The sequence below is a fragment of the Chlorocebus sabaeus genome, chromosome 12 (genome assembly GCF_047675955.1).
Source record: "Chlorocebus sabaeus isolate Y175 chromosome 12, mChlSab1.0.hap1, whole genome shotgun sequence".
In the NCBI taxonomy this organism is placed as follows: domain Eukaryota; kingdom Metazoa; phylum Chordata; class Mammalia; order Primates; family Cercopithecidae; genus Chlorocebus; species Chlorocebus sabaeus.
In genome coordinates this window covers 28,010,721-28,026,123 of record NC_132915.1, presented here as the reverse complement: position 1 = coordinate 28,026,123, position 15,403 = coordinate 28,010,721, and the positions used below count along the sequence as shown (strand labels likewise).

Genomic DNA, 15,403 nt, shown 5'->3' with positions numbered 1-15,403 from the left:
AACTACCATCTGAGCCCAATCACTGGCTGAAGACCTCAGGTTTAACACCAAAATAATAAATTTCTGACAAAGACAAAACCATCATCCAAAATAGCAGGTTACAACCAAAACTTCTGAGCCCCAGTCAATGATACCTTTATTTTAGGCAGAACAGGATAAAGCAATTTTGCTTTGAATTTTTGGAAGAAAGAACATGTGTAAATCTTAGAAGCTCATTGTAACAGGCTTTGCAGGCTTTGACCTCCTGGATGTGAAATGTCCTGATCAGCTCATACTGCAAAATTTTTGCTGAAGCTCAGACAATCACTGCTCCAAAGTGACCAATCCCTGCTTTTTCTGTTATAAACTTGCTATAATCCCCAAGAGAGACAGAATAAAAAGTACATGGATATTGCCATATCTTTATACGTAAATATTTCCCAATTGTACAAATTCAAACATAGGCCTACAGTTAAGAGTAAATGAAGAAAGAGAATTAGTGATTAAAGTGAGTCTGTGAAAAAGCTTCTTCGTTTGGCTCTAGTAGGCCATAAGGCCAAAGTGTTTTGTGTAACTAGAGTAACCTTATAATTCATCAACCAAATGAAATACTCTTGAGAGTGAAAGCAGGTATCATTAACAATTATGCTGAGAGAGCAGACATAAACCTGGACAGTGCCAGACAAATGGGGATAGATGAATGGTCACCCTATGAATGAACATCATGCCCTAACAGAGAATGCCCTCTTCAGTCTGCCTCAGATCCTAGAGTGTAGAGGAGAGATTAGACACTGCAATACTACATACTAGAAAATGCTAACTATTACAAAAAGAGAATCACTTATGATTGTTGTTTAATGCTCCCTGGGTAAGCTCAAGTAACCTTGAATTCTAAAAGCTTTTTAAAAACAAATCTTGAAACCCTGTACAAAGCAGTGTATAGCAAGGACAGGTCTAAAATGAGTAAGTGATGAGTATAATGTCAAAAGAATGTTAGACAGCCTTTGTGGGGGTGTGTGCACATGAATGCGGGCACGCATGCACACACCGGAGGGTAAGTGGAGAGGCACACGGGTGTGGACATGCATGCACACAGGTGAGGGTAAGTGGAGAGGCACACGAGTGCGGGCACACATGCACACACATGAGGGTAAGTGGAGAGGCACACAGGTGTGGGCACACACGAGGGTAAGTGGAGAGCACACGGGTGTGGGTACGCATGCACACATGAGGGTAAGAGGAGAGACACACAAGTGCAGGCACGCATGCACATACAAGGGTAAGAGGAGAGACACACGAGTGTGGGCACACATGCACACACATGAGGGTAAGTGGAGAGGCACGACAAGGAAGAAAGAGGTTGGAGTAATTTCATTCTTTTATAAGAATTAATGAGAAATTCTTAAACATGCCAATTTGGTTATGACTCACACAAAAACAATAGCTCACAACTACAAAACATAAAACAGAATGATTTTGGGTGTTATAAACAAGAGTTATAACCTTTCTCCTGCCCTTTAAAAAATATTTTCGATAAAGCAAAGCTATAACTAGTTTTGGCCAAACAGCTCATATTTACATAGAATTGTAGAGAATTTTTCTCTGGAACAATGTTTCTGCACTTGAACGATGGTACTAACCTCCTTCACGTAAAAAAAAATTATCTCAGGCCTCCCCAGAGCAAACTAAAAAGAAATTATAGTAAGATTATAAATACCTTATGTTTCAAGCTCTTATATAGCTATAAAATCAATATAAATTTATAATTGATAATACAAACAAACCTACAAAGCCAATAAAATCCAAATGAATAACATTAATTAATCTGCCATACAACATATTGTTGAAATTAGCTTTTCACACCATAGCCTGGCTCTTCCATGATTGGCCTCCTGATTCTATGGCATATCCTGTGATGACTCAATGCTCCAGCCATTTTATTCTATTCAAACTCTACGTGCAGCTTTTATTGTCACAAATATTAGCTTATATTGTCATTTGGTCTTGACTGTAAGGCATCATTTAATAGATTCAACTATGCCCTTTGAGCTGCTGACTATTAAAGAAAAGTCATTTGATGCCAGGGCCCTAACAGTCACATGTTACTGTGGACACTGAAACCTCACAGCAGCATTAGTGGTCACCCAGAGAGTCCAGAACATGCTTACATTAAATTTGTTTTTAAGTCATCAAACTGAATTTCACTAGTTGTAAGTTCCATGAAGTCACAGATGTGGGTTTGTTTTATTGACTGTGGTATTCCCAGCACTTAGCAGAGTACCTATACATAGTAAGCAATCAACATATATTTATCCAATGAATTAATGATTGAATGAATGAATGGAAAATTCTCAAAGAAAACTCATGTAAACATAAGAAATATATCCCTGGTCCCCAGTCTCCTAGAACCCGAAGGAAGAATATAGGCAGAGTCCTGCCAACAGGCTTAACAAGTGAATATACATACAAAAAGAATCCACTCTCATACTCACTAGATTTTATACCCAAATCACTCTGAAAAGAGCACTGGTATGCAAGCAAATACACTGTTCTTCCTCGAGAATATCAGTGCAGCCAAAGAGGGCTCCTTGCCCTCTGCCCATTAGCAGAGGATTGTTCTTGATAACAAAACCCAACTGTGGCAAATGGTGGTGCAATGGAGCAACAGAGAAGGTGGAGGGGCAAGAAGGGAACTAGAATGTCTGACATTAGCACCTACTGCAGGCCAGCAGACGTGGCGACAGGAACTTGATACCTGCTGCCTAGTTTGAACTTCACAAGAACTCTACGAGGTAGGCTTTACTGTATCACCTACTTTTTTACAGAGAAAGAAATTGATGCTCAGAGAAGTTAAACAAGGTTGACACAGTGAGTGAGGGAGGGAGCTGTATTTTTTTTTTTTTTTTTTTTTTTTTTTTTTAAGGAGTCTCGCTCTGTCGCCCAGGCTGGAGTGCAGTGGCGCAATCTCGGCTCACTGCAAGCTCCGCCTCCCGGGTTCACGCCATTCTCCCGCCTCAGCCTCCCGAGTAGCTGGGACTACAGGGGCCTGCCACCACGCCCGGCTAATTTTTTTGTGTTTTTAGTAGAGACGGGGTTTCACTGTGTTAGCCAGGATGGTCTCAACCTCCTGACCTCGTGATTCGCACGCCTCGGTCTCCCAAAGTGCTGGGATTACAGGCGTGAGCCACCGTGCCCGGCCAGGAATTGGCTTTTTAACCTAGCCCTGTCAAGTTAAAGTCTGTACACAATTCTCAGGCCATGCTGCTTCCTAAAAGAAGTGACACATGGCAATAAGAGGGCAAGAAAGCAGGTGATAAAAAGGCAGATGAAGAGATTTCCCATCCTGCAGGTAAATGGATACACTAAAAAATACAATCATACTGTCCCATTTATTTCTGAGAGACACGGCAGCAGTTCTTTCAAAGAAACCCCCATAATTCTGGCCAGAATTGTATTTGCTTCACAAATGAGAAGTTCAGCCTTTAGTTCATCTGTTATTATCTCTTTGGGTTGAAAGAAGAGAAGCAGCAGTGTATTAGTCTGTTCTCACACTGCCAATAAAGACATACCCAAGACTGGGTAATATATAAAGGAAAAAGGTTTAATTCACTCTCAGCTCCCATGGCTGGGAAGGCCTAGCGGTCATGGCAGAAGATGAAGGAAGAGCAAAGGGATGTCTTATATGGCACAGGCAAGAGAGTTTGTGCAGGGGAACTCCCCTTTATCAAACCATCAGATCTGGTGAGACTTATTCACTATCATGAGAACAGCATGGGAAGGACCCGCCCCAATGATTCAATTACCTCCCACTGGGTCCTTCCCATGACACATGGGAATTATGGGAACTACAATTCAATACGAGATTTGGGTGGAGACACAACCAAACCATATCAAGCAGCATCCACCATTACTGCTAGGACTGGCAGATTAACACATTAAGTTTTTTAAATTCAAGCTTCCTCTAACTTTCAAAGCTAAGCTTTACCCTATGCACTTTGAATAACACACTGTAGCACTCATTCCTAAATAACACCACAGATTTTCTTACATTTCTCCCAACTACTTTGTATTAACTTTTGACTTACTAAAGTAAAATATGAATGGGCAAAAACCAGTCTGTTTGGGCCAATAAATGGCTGATGGGAGGTAGGACTAACTAGTGTTTAGAGCCAGCTGTGGCTCCAGGGTCAGATTACTTGGGTTGGAATCTCAGCGTTGTCTTACTGGCTGTTTGACAGGTTTCTTAGGTTGGTTAAGCCTTAGTTTCCTTATCTGTAAAACGGGGGATATTACCAGTACCTCTCTCAGAGGGCCTTTGTGAAATCATGCATGTAAAGCACTTAGCTCAGTGCCTGTCACATAATAACAGCAAAATAAATGCCAGTTATTATTATTAGATTATGCCTAGAAAATATTAGAGCTAACAAGGTGGCACAGGATGGAAACAAGCCACATCTACTATTTTTACATTACTCTGATCATAATAGATGATCACATTTACTTAATTGGAAGTGCATGATACTGTAAAATATCCTATAGCTAATTCTTTTTATATGCACTGGTATTCCCCCAAGAACACTTAGTACTATATTTGGTAACGAAATCACAGAATCTTCTTAATTACAATGATGAACACTGTTGGCTGCAAACTCAGTCGTAACAAATAGAAGTGTTTACCAAGGTGGAAACGGCCACAGTGATAAACTAAGGCACCCACACCAGATTAGGTACATCTTAATCCATCTGGTTTACTATTTATTTGATTGAAAGGAATTTTTGAGTCTATAGCATCATCAAATTATTCAAAAGGAAACAGGAAGTAGGTGAAGCAGCACATCTATAACCAATATTCATTGTTGTTACCCAGATATCAAAAGGGCTAAAAGGAAAATTCAAAGACAAGAATGATGGTAGACTGGGGAGGGAGGAGGGACCACTGCTTGGATAAGCCTTATTGAAGGCACTTGCTCCCCCCAAAAAACAGTATTTATGACATGCTACTTCAATATAAAAGAGGGCACAAAGGAACATCTGTAAATACTGTTGTCTTCAAGAGGCCCCCTTTGGGTCCCCTTCTCCCTAGAAGTGGTGATAAAGTCTTAGAGCGTTATTATATGCAATTATCTAAAGCAAACTGAATTAAAGGGCACCTATACTGAGAACTTGGTTTTGGTTACATTCCTGTCAAGTACACTTTCCCAACTTGGAGCCCTAATTTTCTGATGTTTCCACATCAGCCTCTGTCCCTCCTCCATAGTAGGTGTGGCTTTCTCCCACCCTGTGCTATCTTATTAGCTTTAATATTTTCTAGATATAATCTAAAAATAATCACTAGTATTTAATTATCTCTTATTACATGCAAGTAGGTGATATCTAACATGGTACATAATCTGCTTTTAACCTAAAACATCAGTTTAACCAATAACTATGTGCTGTATATGTGACACACTGGGCTAGGCACTGTAATGAATACAAAAACAAATTAGATGTCAGTTCTACTTATTCATTAACAAGATTTTTAAATGCTCACACTGATTCCTTCTGAGCATTGTACTTGGGAATCGGGTGGGGAGAAGATGCTAAATAAAAGAATCATAAGATTGTGAAAGTGAAAGTTTTCAGGATCAAAATGGAGTCACTTAGGTTTAAGAACCTGACAAACAGAGCCAGGGGAGGACATAAAGGGAGGTTTTTCATGCACAAATGCCTAATAAAAAGAGCTATCATGAAAGACCCTGAAAAAACCACAACTTTGCACAAAGGCCATACACAAAATCCTTCTGCAAGGACATCTGCCCAGTAACTTCCCATCAGCCTTGGACTGGTGCTACCCTTGTTACTGATCCTTGTAGCCAAGAATAGGTATCTCAAAACAACTACGTAATTCTCTTACATTTCCTTTAAAGACCTCTATTTTCCTTTACCTCCATGAATATGCACATAGTTTACTATGGTACATGTATTCCCACTGCAATGCCTAATACCAAATAAACATTTTCTTTTAGCGTCCATCTGTTTGGTATTTAGATTGATGAAAATGATGTCAGAAATGGGATCAAAGTGAGCTTACTTCAGACAAATGCGCAGCCCCTAGAATTGAGGGCAGTACCATCAACTAAGCCCTTTGCAATCTCCATTTCTGTGAGTCTGCCCTGCTGAATCTCCTTTCAGATTCTTGGTCTCCTTCCCTTTGGTGAGTTGTTGTGGTGTTGTTGTTTGAGGCAGGGTCTCCCTCTGTCACCCAGACTGGAGTGCAGTGGCACAATCATAGCTCACTGCAACCTCAAATTCCCCGGCTCAAGTGATTCTCCTGCCCTGGCCTCCCAAAGTGCTGAGATTACAGGTATGAGCCACCACATTGGGTCTTTGGTGAGTGAGTCCTTTTTGACTTAACTTGGGATCTGATCCAATTATAAGGCCACCTTAAATAAAGAACCTTGGGGCCAGGTGCAGTGGCTCATGCATGTAATCCCAGCACTTTGGGAGGCCAAAGCAAGAGGATCACTTGAGGCTAGGAGTTCAAGACCAGCCTGAGAAACATAGTGAGACCCCGTCTCTACAAAAAATTTTTAAAATTAGCTAAGTGTGGTGGTCCATGCCTATAGTCCTAGCAGCTTTTGAGGCTGAGGCTAGAGAATTACTTGAGCCCAGGAGTTTTGAGTCTACAGTGAGCTAGGATCCTGTTACTGCAGTCCAGCCTGAGTGACAGAGTAACACTCTGTCTCTAAAACAAATAAATAAAGTACGTTGTATCTTCTTGGGACTATAAAAGTGTTTTTTTGTTATTGTTTTTGGGGAGTAAGCCCTTTCTGGTATACCGACAATGTCCTTCTGGTTTGAGTACTCTAGGTTCTACAGAATTTACATTTTGTCAGGTCCTGAATGCCTAGTTTAATACTTTGTCTGATCTTCACACCTGAGTTAAAATTTTTGCGGGCACTCTGATTTTGGTTTTGTTTTCGTTTTACATGTCTGTCAATGATCTGACTCATTTTTCCTTTGCTTTCTTCTGAACATCTCTTGAGAGCAAAAAATAAACATTACAAATGATGGGTGCTACATGGCCAATGAAAAACTACTAAGGCAGTCACCATCATCTAAAACACTGGTCCAAACTCCCTAATAGAAATTATCAGATTTTTTTTGCTCTCAAGAGATTAATAAGAAACAGAATGAGATTCTCAAACATTAAGGCATGCCAGGTTCTCCAGGACTGCTGCCAGCTACGAGGCTTTTCCTCAGGCACATTTTAAAATGAATGGTCATAATGTGGATCATTCATACTCCCCAAGCTTGTTTTTTCTTGGAACTGAATTAAAAAATGCAACCAACTATATACAGTTAAAGGTACAGATTTCTAAGTTCTTTTTTTTTTCTTTCTTTCTACTTTGAATCTGCTGACTCTTCTGCTGGTGTTGAGGTAAACTCACTGCTTATGGGATTCCAGTTAAAGTTTTGTTGTTGTTGTTGTTGTTGTTTTAAGTCTGGAAGGGCTTTCAAATTAATGGCTTTACAAATCACAACAGCTTTATGGCAACCAACAATGTAGACACCTTTTGGAACTGTAAATTCAGGTTTGTCTAACAATTGCTTAAGATGATAAAACATCTTAATTGAAGGTCTGACATTCTAAAACAAAAGAAATGGGTAAATGTTTATATTAGACTTTTAGATCAAACAGGTCAAAATCTTGAGCTCAGAGCAATAATATAAGGTATCTTTGTCCGGGATAAAAATTGCTTTATCTGCCATGCAGGGGCCAGAAAAGGAAAAAAAACCAAAAAAACAAAAACCAAAGAAAAACCAACCCAGCTAAAATGCTTCCCTGGCACATTGACTAGTCAAGCACACTAGATCAACAAACAAAATATAAAGTTGTTACTAAAAAACTCAAACCCACTGGGAGATTGTTTTTCTGATGCAATTCAGCCAGTCCTCGCTAAAATGCAAATATTTGAATATTTAATCTTAAACTCATTTGAAACTGAAAAAAGGGGTGGTGGGAAGTTAAAAGATTTTTTAAAAACCAAACTGGTTTATTCAAAATTTTGGTCCACACTCTTCATTAGATTACCCATTGAAACAAATAAAATTTAGCCATGGAAATATAATTTGGATCCAACTGTCTTATTAACTGATCAGTTTCTATTGTTCTGTTTTACTTTCTCGTGACTAAAATTCTAAAAGGAAAGCTATAAGGTATTTATTTGTGTGTGGGTACATGCATTTGTGTGTTGACAAGTGTTGTTGTGTCTACATGGTACAACCTGGCATAGTTGGCCATAAATCACTTAAGTAATTCTATTCAGATTGGCTTAATGAGTGCTGTATTAACTATATAGTAATGAACTCCAATGCTGTTTAGTTCACATTAGTTAAGTAAATATTTAATAAATAAGCTAGTTTTAAATTTGTTGATAAAATAAAAATTAAAATGTCTTCAGAATTGTTGGCATCTACTTTCGTCTGGGTTTACTAATCAGATGGGATTATTTGTCTCTACATATTTTAAGGTCATAAAACTACAAATCCAACCTAAGAACAGAACAATCTTTGTGTAATTCTTTAATAAGTAAGACTACTATTGTTAGTTTAATGAAAACATCTTTATCATCTGATTTACCCGCGAAATACCCATATATTTAAGGTTCTTATATAGGTGAACTCCAGATATTCACAGACTGTAAAAATGGTTAACAGGAAAATAACTTAAAATGATGACTAGTTTTGTATAATATCTCAGTTTTTATAAGTAATCTAGGTATAATGTTAAAAAATAAATTAGGGAAATGTAAGTGGGATAAACATTTATAAATGAACTTATCATGTAATTTGAAATCTTAAAGTTATGTTAAACTATGTGATAGATACTCATTAAATGTCTGGGTAATTTCCTAATAAAATACTAAAACATAAATTGCTGAACATAAATATAGGATTGTTCTTGGATTCTCAAATTTTATACAAAGACTGAATATATTGTGTATATTAAATATAAAAATTATGTTATAGGAAATGTTGCTAAAAATTATGAAATGGTTCTCATCTGTAAAATACTGATGTGTGACAGTTCAAAACGTTTTGCTTTGTAGGTTTTCACTGGAAATTTAGGTTACTAAGAGTTTAAAATTCTAATTAACATATAATTCTGTATATAAAATGTACCAAAAAGATGTGTTTTGGTGAGAAAAATTGTAAGAAAAACTATGTTCTTTATAGAGAAAAAAGAATAATTTTGTCTAAATTAAGAGGTCATTAAAGGTTACCTCAAAATATGGATTTAGGAAGGAAGAAGAAAGATGATAGAAATGAACCAGTAAGCAGGAGATATGTGAGGAAAGTTGAAAGTATTAAGATGTATTTGTGGTAAAGAAGGTTAAAAAGAAAAGTGAACAATTTTGTATAAGAAAATGTTGTGTGGTAGATTTTTGTCCTAAAGTAAAATGACTGGTTATTTAAGAAAGAGAATGTGTAGGACAAAACTAAAAGTCTAGTCTGTAGTCGAACATCTGTGTAAGTCATGAAAGGTTTGTGAAGGATGAATTTATGAAAAGAATTTGTATGTGTGATCAAGTTGGCTATAATTAGAAGGAAATTATTTATGTCTTTCTAAATATTGAGCTTTGATATTAAAAATACACTGCTACATAACTAAAACTTTGATCTCCCTATGTTAGAACAAGGTTTTCCTGAAGTACTAATCTGCTCTTAGTAAAATTGTAAGAGGTTTTGATTTTTAATTCTGAAATCTGTTTAACAGCCATCTTCTAAGCTGCAACTTACTCTTGTTTTATAGTTTCTATTCCTGCCACATTTGTTTTCCTAAGCCATTTAATTTCCCTAGTTTAAGGTTGGAAATGTTATCTTCTTCATTTAAATTTCTCCAAGTACAGCTTTCCTCTTGAAGCTTCTCAGGTTCACGTCTTGGAAGTTCCACTTTTGCTGTATCTTGTTGCACGAGATTTATAGGTTATACATCATTGCCTTAAGCTGTTTATCCCCTTGAGAGGATATGTCTTTTGCTTGGCTGAGGTGATAACTCTTTCAACTTTTTAAACAGCTCCTGTAATTTTTTTTTTTTTATCTAGCTCTAACTCTGTTGACATGGCCTGACACTGGGATGTTCCTCCTTGAAGGCCTAGAAAGGCAGTTACCCTCCAGTATAATTTGATTTCTACATGGCTCTGAATTGCTTTATGTAACCAGGAAACTTGCCATGCCTTTACTAATAACCACGTATTCCCCTGCTCAAGATAAAGTTTTCTTGTTTACATTTCTCTATAATATGGTATACATTCATAATCTTGGACACACACTCTTCCTGTGTCTGATTAAATTCAAGTATTTTTCATCAGGTTTGACTTCCGGGTTATTTAAACTGTCTTCCCGTAAGGAGAAGCAATCACATTGCAGAAGATTTCTCTTTACCTTTTTGTTAACTGACCTAAGACGTAAAGATTTTGAGTTTTATCAAAATAATTTCCTTTGTAGTTTTTATTAGGTTTTTGATTCTTAAAGTGAGCTTTGAAAGGGTTAAGGTTTTTGTCTGTTTGTTTGTTTTTTACATCCATGTAACTTTCTGTATTGCTTTTGAAGTTTTGGATTATCACTCTGGTTAAACGAATAACTATTATTTCATGGTGACCTCCGATCCTGCTTTTATCAGGTATTCTAAATTTTTCGGCATCTTTGATGGGCTTCCCCAGTATCAAAATTCCAAATTAAGTCTTTTTTGACCTAGAATTAACTTTTAGACTTTCTAGTCAGGCCCATAGAGAATATCAAAGGATGTTTCTCTCATCTTGTGGAGATATTAAATGATTAAGCTCTTTGGTAAATCATATGAGAAACAATGTCAAATGATAAGTGATGTTAGACCATCCTTAAATTATATTTATGGGTATGTTGTAGAGACAAATGTTAAAAAGTATGTAAATCTATAGAAGTCTAATATGGTATCAGTCATAATTTTGGTTATTGTGTTAAAATCTTATACGCTACAGAAATAATCAAATTCCTTGTCAATTGCAAATTATAATAAACTTCCATCAGATTTTTAACTGTAGATATTCTAAGTCTCTCATCCACCATTATGATACTTCTCTAAAAGCATTTGCAATCAGATTCATGGAAAAGACTAACAAATATTCTTAAATATAGGTTTTAATAACTTTAAGATCGATAGACTAAATGAAAATGTTTCAGAGTTCTAATGAAGAAACTGATGAATTCATGAAATTACTAATCAATATCAAGCAGAACAAAATTAATTGCATGAAATTAAGTAACTGATAAAGGTAATGTTTACATGACTTTTATTTGAAATATTGTTAGTTCTTTAAATGTTTTGTTTTCCAGATTTAAGAAAATTTTCTCTTTTAAGCTAGGCTGGGCTTGGTGGCTCACACTTGTAATCCCAGCATGTTGCAGGGCTGAGGCTGGCAGATCACTTGAGGTCAGCAGTTCAAAATCAGCCTGGCCAACATGGTGAAATCCCTTCTCTATCAAAAAACACAAAAATCAGCTGGGCGTGGTGGTGTGCACCTGTAGTCCTAGCTACTCGGGAGGCTGAGATGGGAGAATGCTTGAACCCAGAAAGCAGAGGTTGCAGTGAGCCGAGATCGCGCCACTGCGTTCCAGCCTGGGCGACAGAGTGAGACCCTGTCTCAAAAAATAAAGTAAGAGACAATTTTTTTCTCTTAAGCTTTCTATAGTTTACAGCAATTTTGTAAAGTATACTTTTGTAAACAAATATGGAAGCATTTGCTTTTTCTCCCTACTTATTCCTTCCAAAATTCAGAAGCTATCTGTGAGTGTTCTTATGACAATGCAGTTATTTCCATAAGTTCAATAAGAATTTCCTCTGTCTTTATAACAGGATACAATTGGAAACATTGGTTATACTACCAAGACTTTGACTGGAATATCATATTTGAGAATGTGTTTAAAATGCCTGGCTTCAAAGGTTCCCAGCCTTAGAGTGAGTGAGTAAAAATGGCCATTTCATGATAGAAACCATAGGTAAAATCCGAAGTATGCCTTGATCTGGCTTCCTAGCCTCAACAGATTTTAAATCTGAGCTTTCTATGTGATCAACGTAAAGATAAAAGGTTATATTTCCAAAGAATGCTATAATATACCTGTTATTAGAATACAGTCCTGTACATTGCTTTCAAGTTCTTATTCTCTACCTACAGATTGGACTAGATCCTGAATTCTTCTAGAATCCTCAAATCTAACTCTTCCACAGAATTATTAAAAACAGAAGTTGCTCTGTTCCTGAAGTCCTATAAGCTGAAACTAAATAAATTTTAAGGGACAAATTTCATGTCTGATGTATGGGCCACAAAAAGAGTTTATCAAACTGCTCAATACCATAAACAGAGACATTCAGACTGCAAACCAGGACAAGAAATTGATAACTTTATGCTGTAGGCAGCTTTTCCTAAGATGTCAGAACAAAATCGCATGTAATAATGAGACTCTTAACCCTCTGAATGCTACCTTTTTCACTTAGCAGGATAATGACATAATTGCAATTTCACAACCAGTAGCTTCCCCTGGTAACTTAACCATCTGACCTAGGAGATCTTTTAGTCCATGCAGTGAGTGACTGTAGCAACATCCCTAAGGCAACTGTTGATTACTCTCTGCTTTAATTCAACCCAATCATAGAATACCAGATGAAAAAAAATCACTCTATGTTTCTTGTTGCTCTATATTATTGGTTAAATAAGAAAACACCTGTGCTAATGCTAATACCATATGCTGTAACTGGATAAATTCTTCTGGGAAAGTTGAGATCCATATATACAAAAAAAGAAAACAGGCCACAGGGTTACAACATGTCTCATCTAATTGCCCAAGGTCATTTGATTGATGCAATCAAATGAGCCTAGGTTCTTGGCTTAAAACCATGCGAACTGGGATTGTCATAGTACTATGAATTTTACTCTGTATTTTCCTTTTTAAACTTTGTACCTGTTACCTGTTAAGTTTCTTCAGAAGTACAACTTCTAACAGGACGATACTGACCCAGCACTTTGAAATGATAGCTAATGCCTACAGAACAGATATAATTGAACTTAACAATGAACTCCAGGTAGACCTATCCTGAAAAACACTCCCTCCAAACCTCCCTTGTTGCTCAAATACAGCTAAAAGGATCTTGACACTGACTACTAGTCACCAATCACTTCCCTCTGATGTGGGACCAGATTAGACCACACCAGGACAGGTCCATTGCAGCACTGAGGGACAATCAAAAACTAAGGATGACTGATCAGCAAATCAGCAATGCTTTTGGAGAAAGATCTTGGTCAAAAGGGGAGAATGTGAAAGTTATCAGAATCAAAATGGAGTCACTCATGTTTAAGCCCCTGACAAGTGGAGTTGGAGAAGGCCATGAAGGGAGGGACATACACAAATGCCTGATAACAAGAACTATCACAAAAAAATCTGAAAACAACACAACCTTGCACAAGGGCCATTGTAACCTTACACACACACACACACACACACACGCACACACAAAAGGACATCTGCCCAGCAACTGCCTGTCCAACCTCAGACTGGTGCCATCCTTGTTATTGATTCTTGCAGCCAAGGATAATCATCTCAAAACAATTATATAACCCTCCTCACTTTTCCTTTAAGAATCTTTGTCTTCCTTCACTTCCCTGAATATGCACATAGCTTACTATGGCATGTATGTTCCCACTGCAATGCCTATTCCCAAATAAATATCATTTTCTTTTACAGAATATACCTCTCTGTTTGTTCTTTAGGTTGATGAGATTAATATTGTAGTGGTGACTTACATAAGCTGAATATCACATGGAGGAGAAAATATATACTACCAACATGGCATAGTGTAGAAACTAGGCATCTGTATTTATCCTGGATAATCAATAATGGCTGATCTAGTAGTATATGTGTATCCAGCTCTAGATTTGACCATTACCAATACCAACAAATATTTACTGACTATTCGCTGTACAGTCCCACCTTAAGAGCCAGAAATTCAGGTTAATAAATTCACCCCAGATCATGATACAGATTTGCTTTAGGCTTAAGAAATTGTTGAGAATATGGGAATGTCATGGGGAAAAAAAGGGAATTACACCTTCATTCTCCCCAAATCTCTGCCCATCCCTACTGTTCAGCCAGACAACTGTCAATACCAAATATCTGGGATTTATATCTCATTTTTAAAAAATTGTGGTAACATATATAAAATGAAACTTACCAATTTGACCATTGTTAGATATACAATTCAATGGCATTAAGTACACTCACACTGTTGTGTGACTTTCCCTCCTTTTAAATCTTGCTTTCTTGCTAATCAGAAGATCAAGTTTGGGTGTTTATGGACATAAAGCTAGCAGTGCTAAAGCTCTGGCCTCCCCGTGCTTCACCATCAAGCTTAAATACACACACACACACACACACACACACACACACACACAATCCTCCTAGGTAGACTAACAAAAAAGCAGCAAATACATTTTCTTAAATCTCAACTTTAATTGCTTGGCAATGTATGTCTGGAATACTGTGGAGGAACAGTGCCATGACTGAATAGTGTTGTTTGCCTCAGGTGTGGGATGGGATAATGGCATCATGCAAGTTACATATTTATCATTTCTGGGCTAGCTGTTTTAGTACAGGTCCATAGAAATTGAACACAGCTCAGGCACTCTGATAAACACACACAATAGGCAATAGGCACTAGCTTGGTGGGACATCCCCAGCTCTTCTCAGACTCTTCATTGGCTCCCTACAGAAGCCATGCATTGGCACCGGTGACTCTTCTAGGAACCACTCAGCTTCTCTTGACACAATTTAATTCACTCAACATTTAGTGTGTTGGCACGATGCACAAGAGACACTGTTCTAGATGTTTCAATGATTAAAGTGTAAGTAGAATAATTTCTAACCGCCTAAAAGCTCACAATATGGAAGGATGCTAATGAAGGCAAGTACTTGAATAATTGTTCTATGAGGAAGGATTTGATACTTTCCACAGAAAGAGACAAATGAAACGGAGGTATGAAGTAAATCAAGATGGCAGGCAGTCATACTTAACCAAGGCTGATGTGGCTATGAAAAAATCACAGGGTTATGACAAGTAGAATCAGACAAAGCTACCGGGTAGGGCAGAACCAGATAGAGACAAGGAACTATGGCTCAGGCCAGAAAAGAACCCAGGCTGAGAGTGAATTCACTGAAACAAAGAGAGGTGAGGGCTCCAGATTTGTCATAAGAAATTCTTAGCAATATATATTCAGTCTTTGTTTTTAAAGATACATTACATAGAGGAAAAGGGTACAAACTTGTTAGAGGCAGAAGAAATTGATTCACACCGTAACCCTGCCCCCTACTAGCTGGGGTATCTTAGGTAAGTCTCTCAACTTTTCCAAAC

The 15,403-nt window shown here is 37.4% G+C and overlaps 1 protein-coding gene across 5 annotated transcripts in view; it reads right to left on the bottom strand.

Annotated features, from left to right (window-relative positions):
• The window catches only part of APBA1 (amyloid beta precursor protein binding family A member 1), a 226,858-nt gene that overhangs the window by 156,347 nt on the left and 55,108 nt on the right, over positions 1-15,403 (bottom strand). The gene's annotated exons all lie outside the window — the stretch shown is intronic.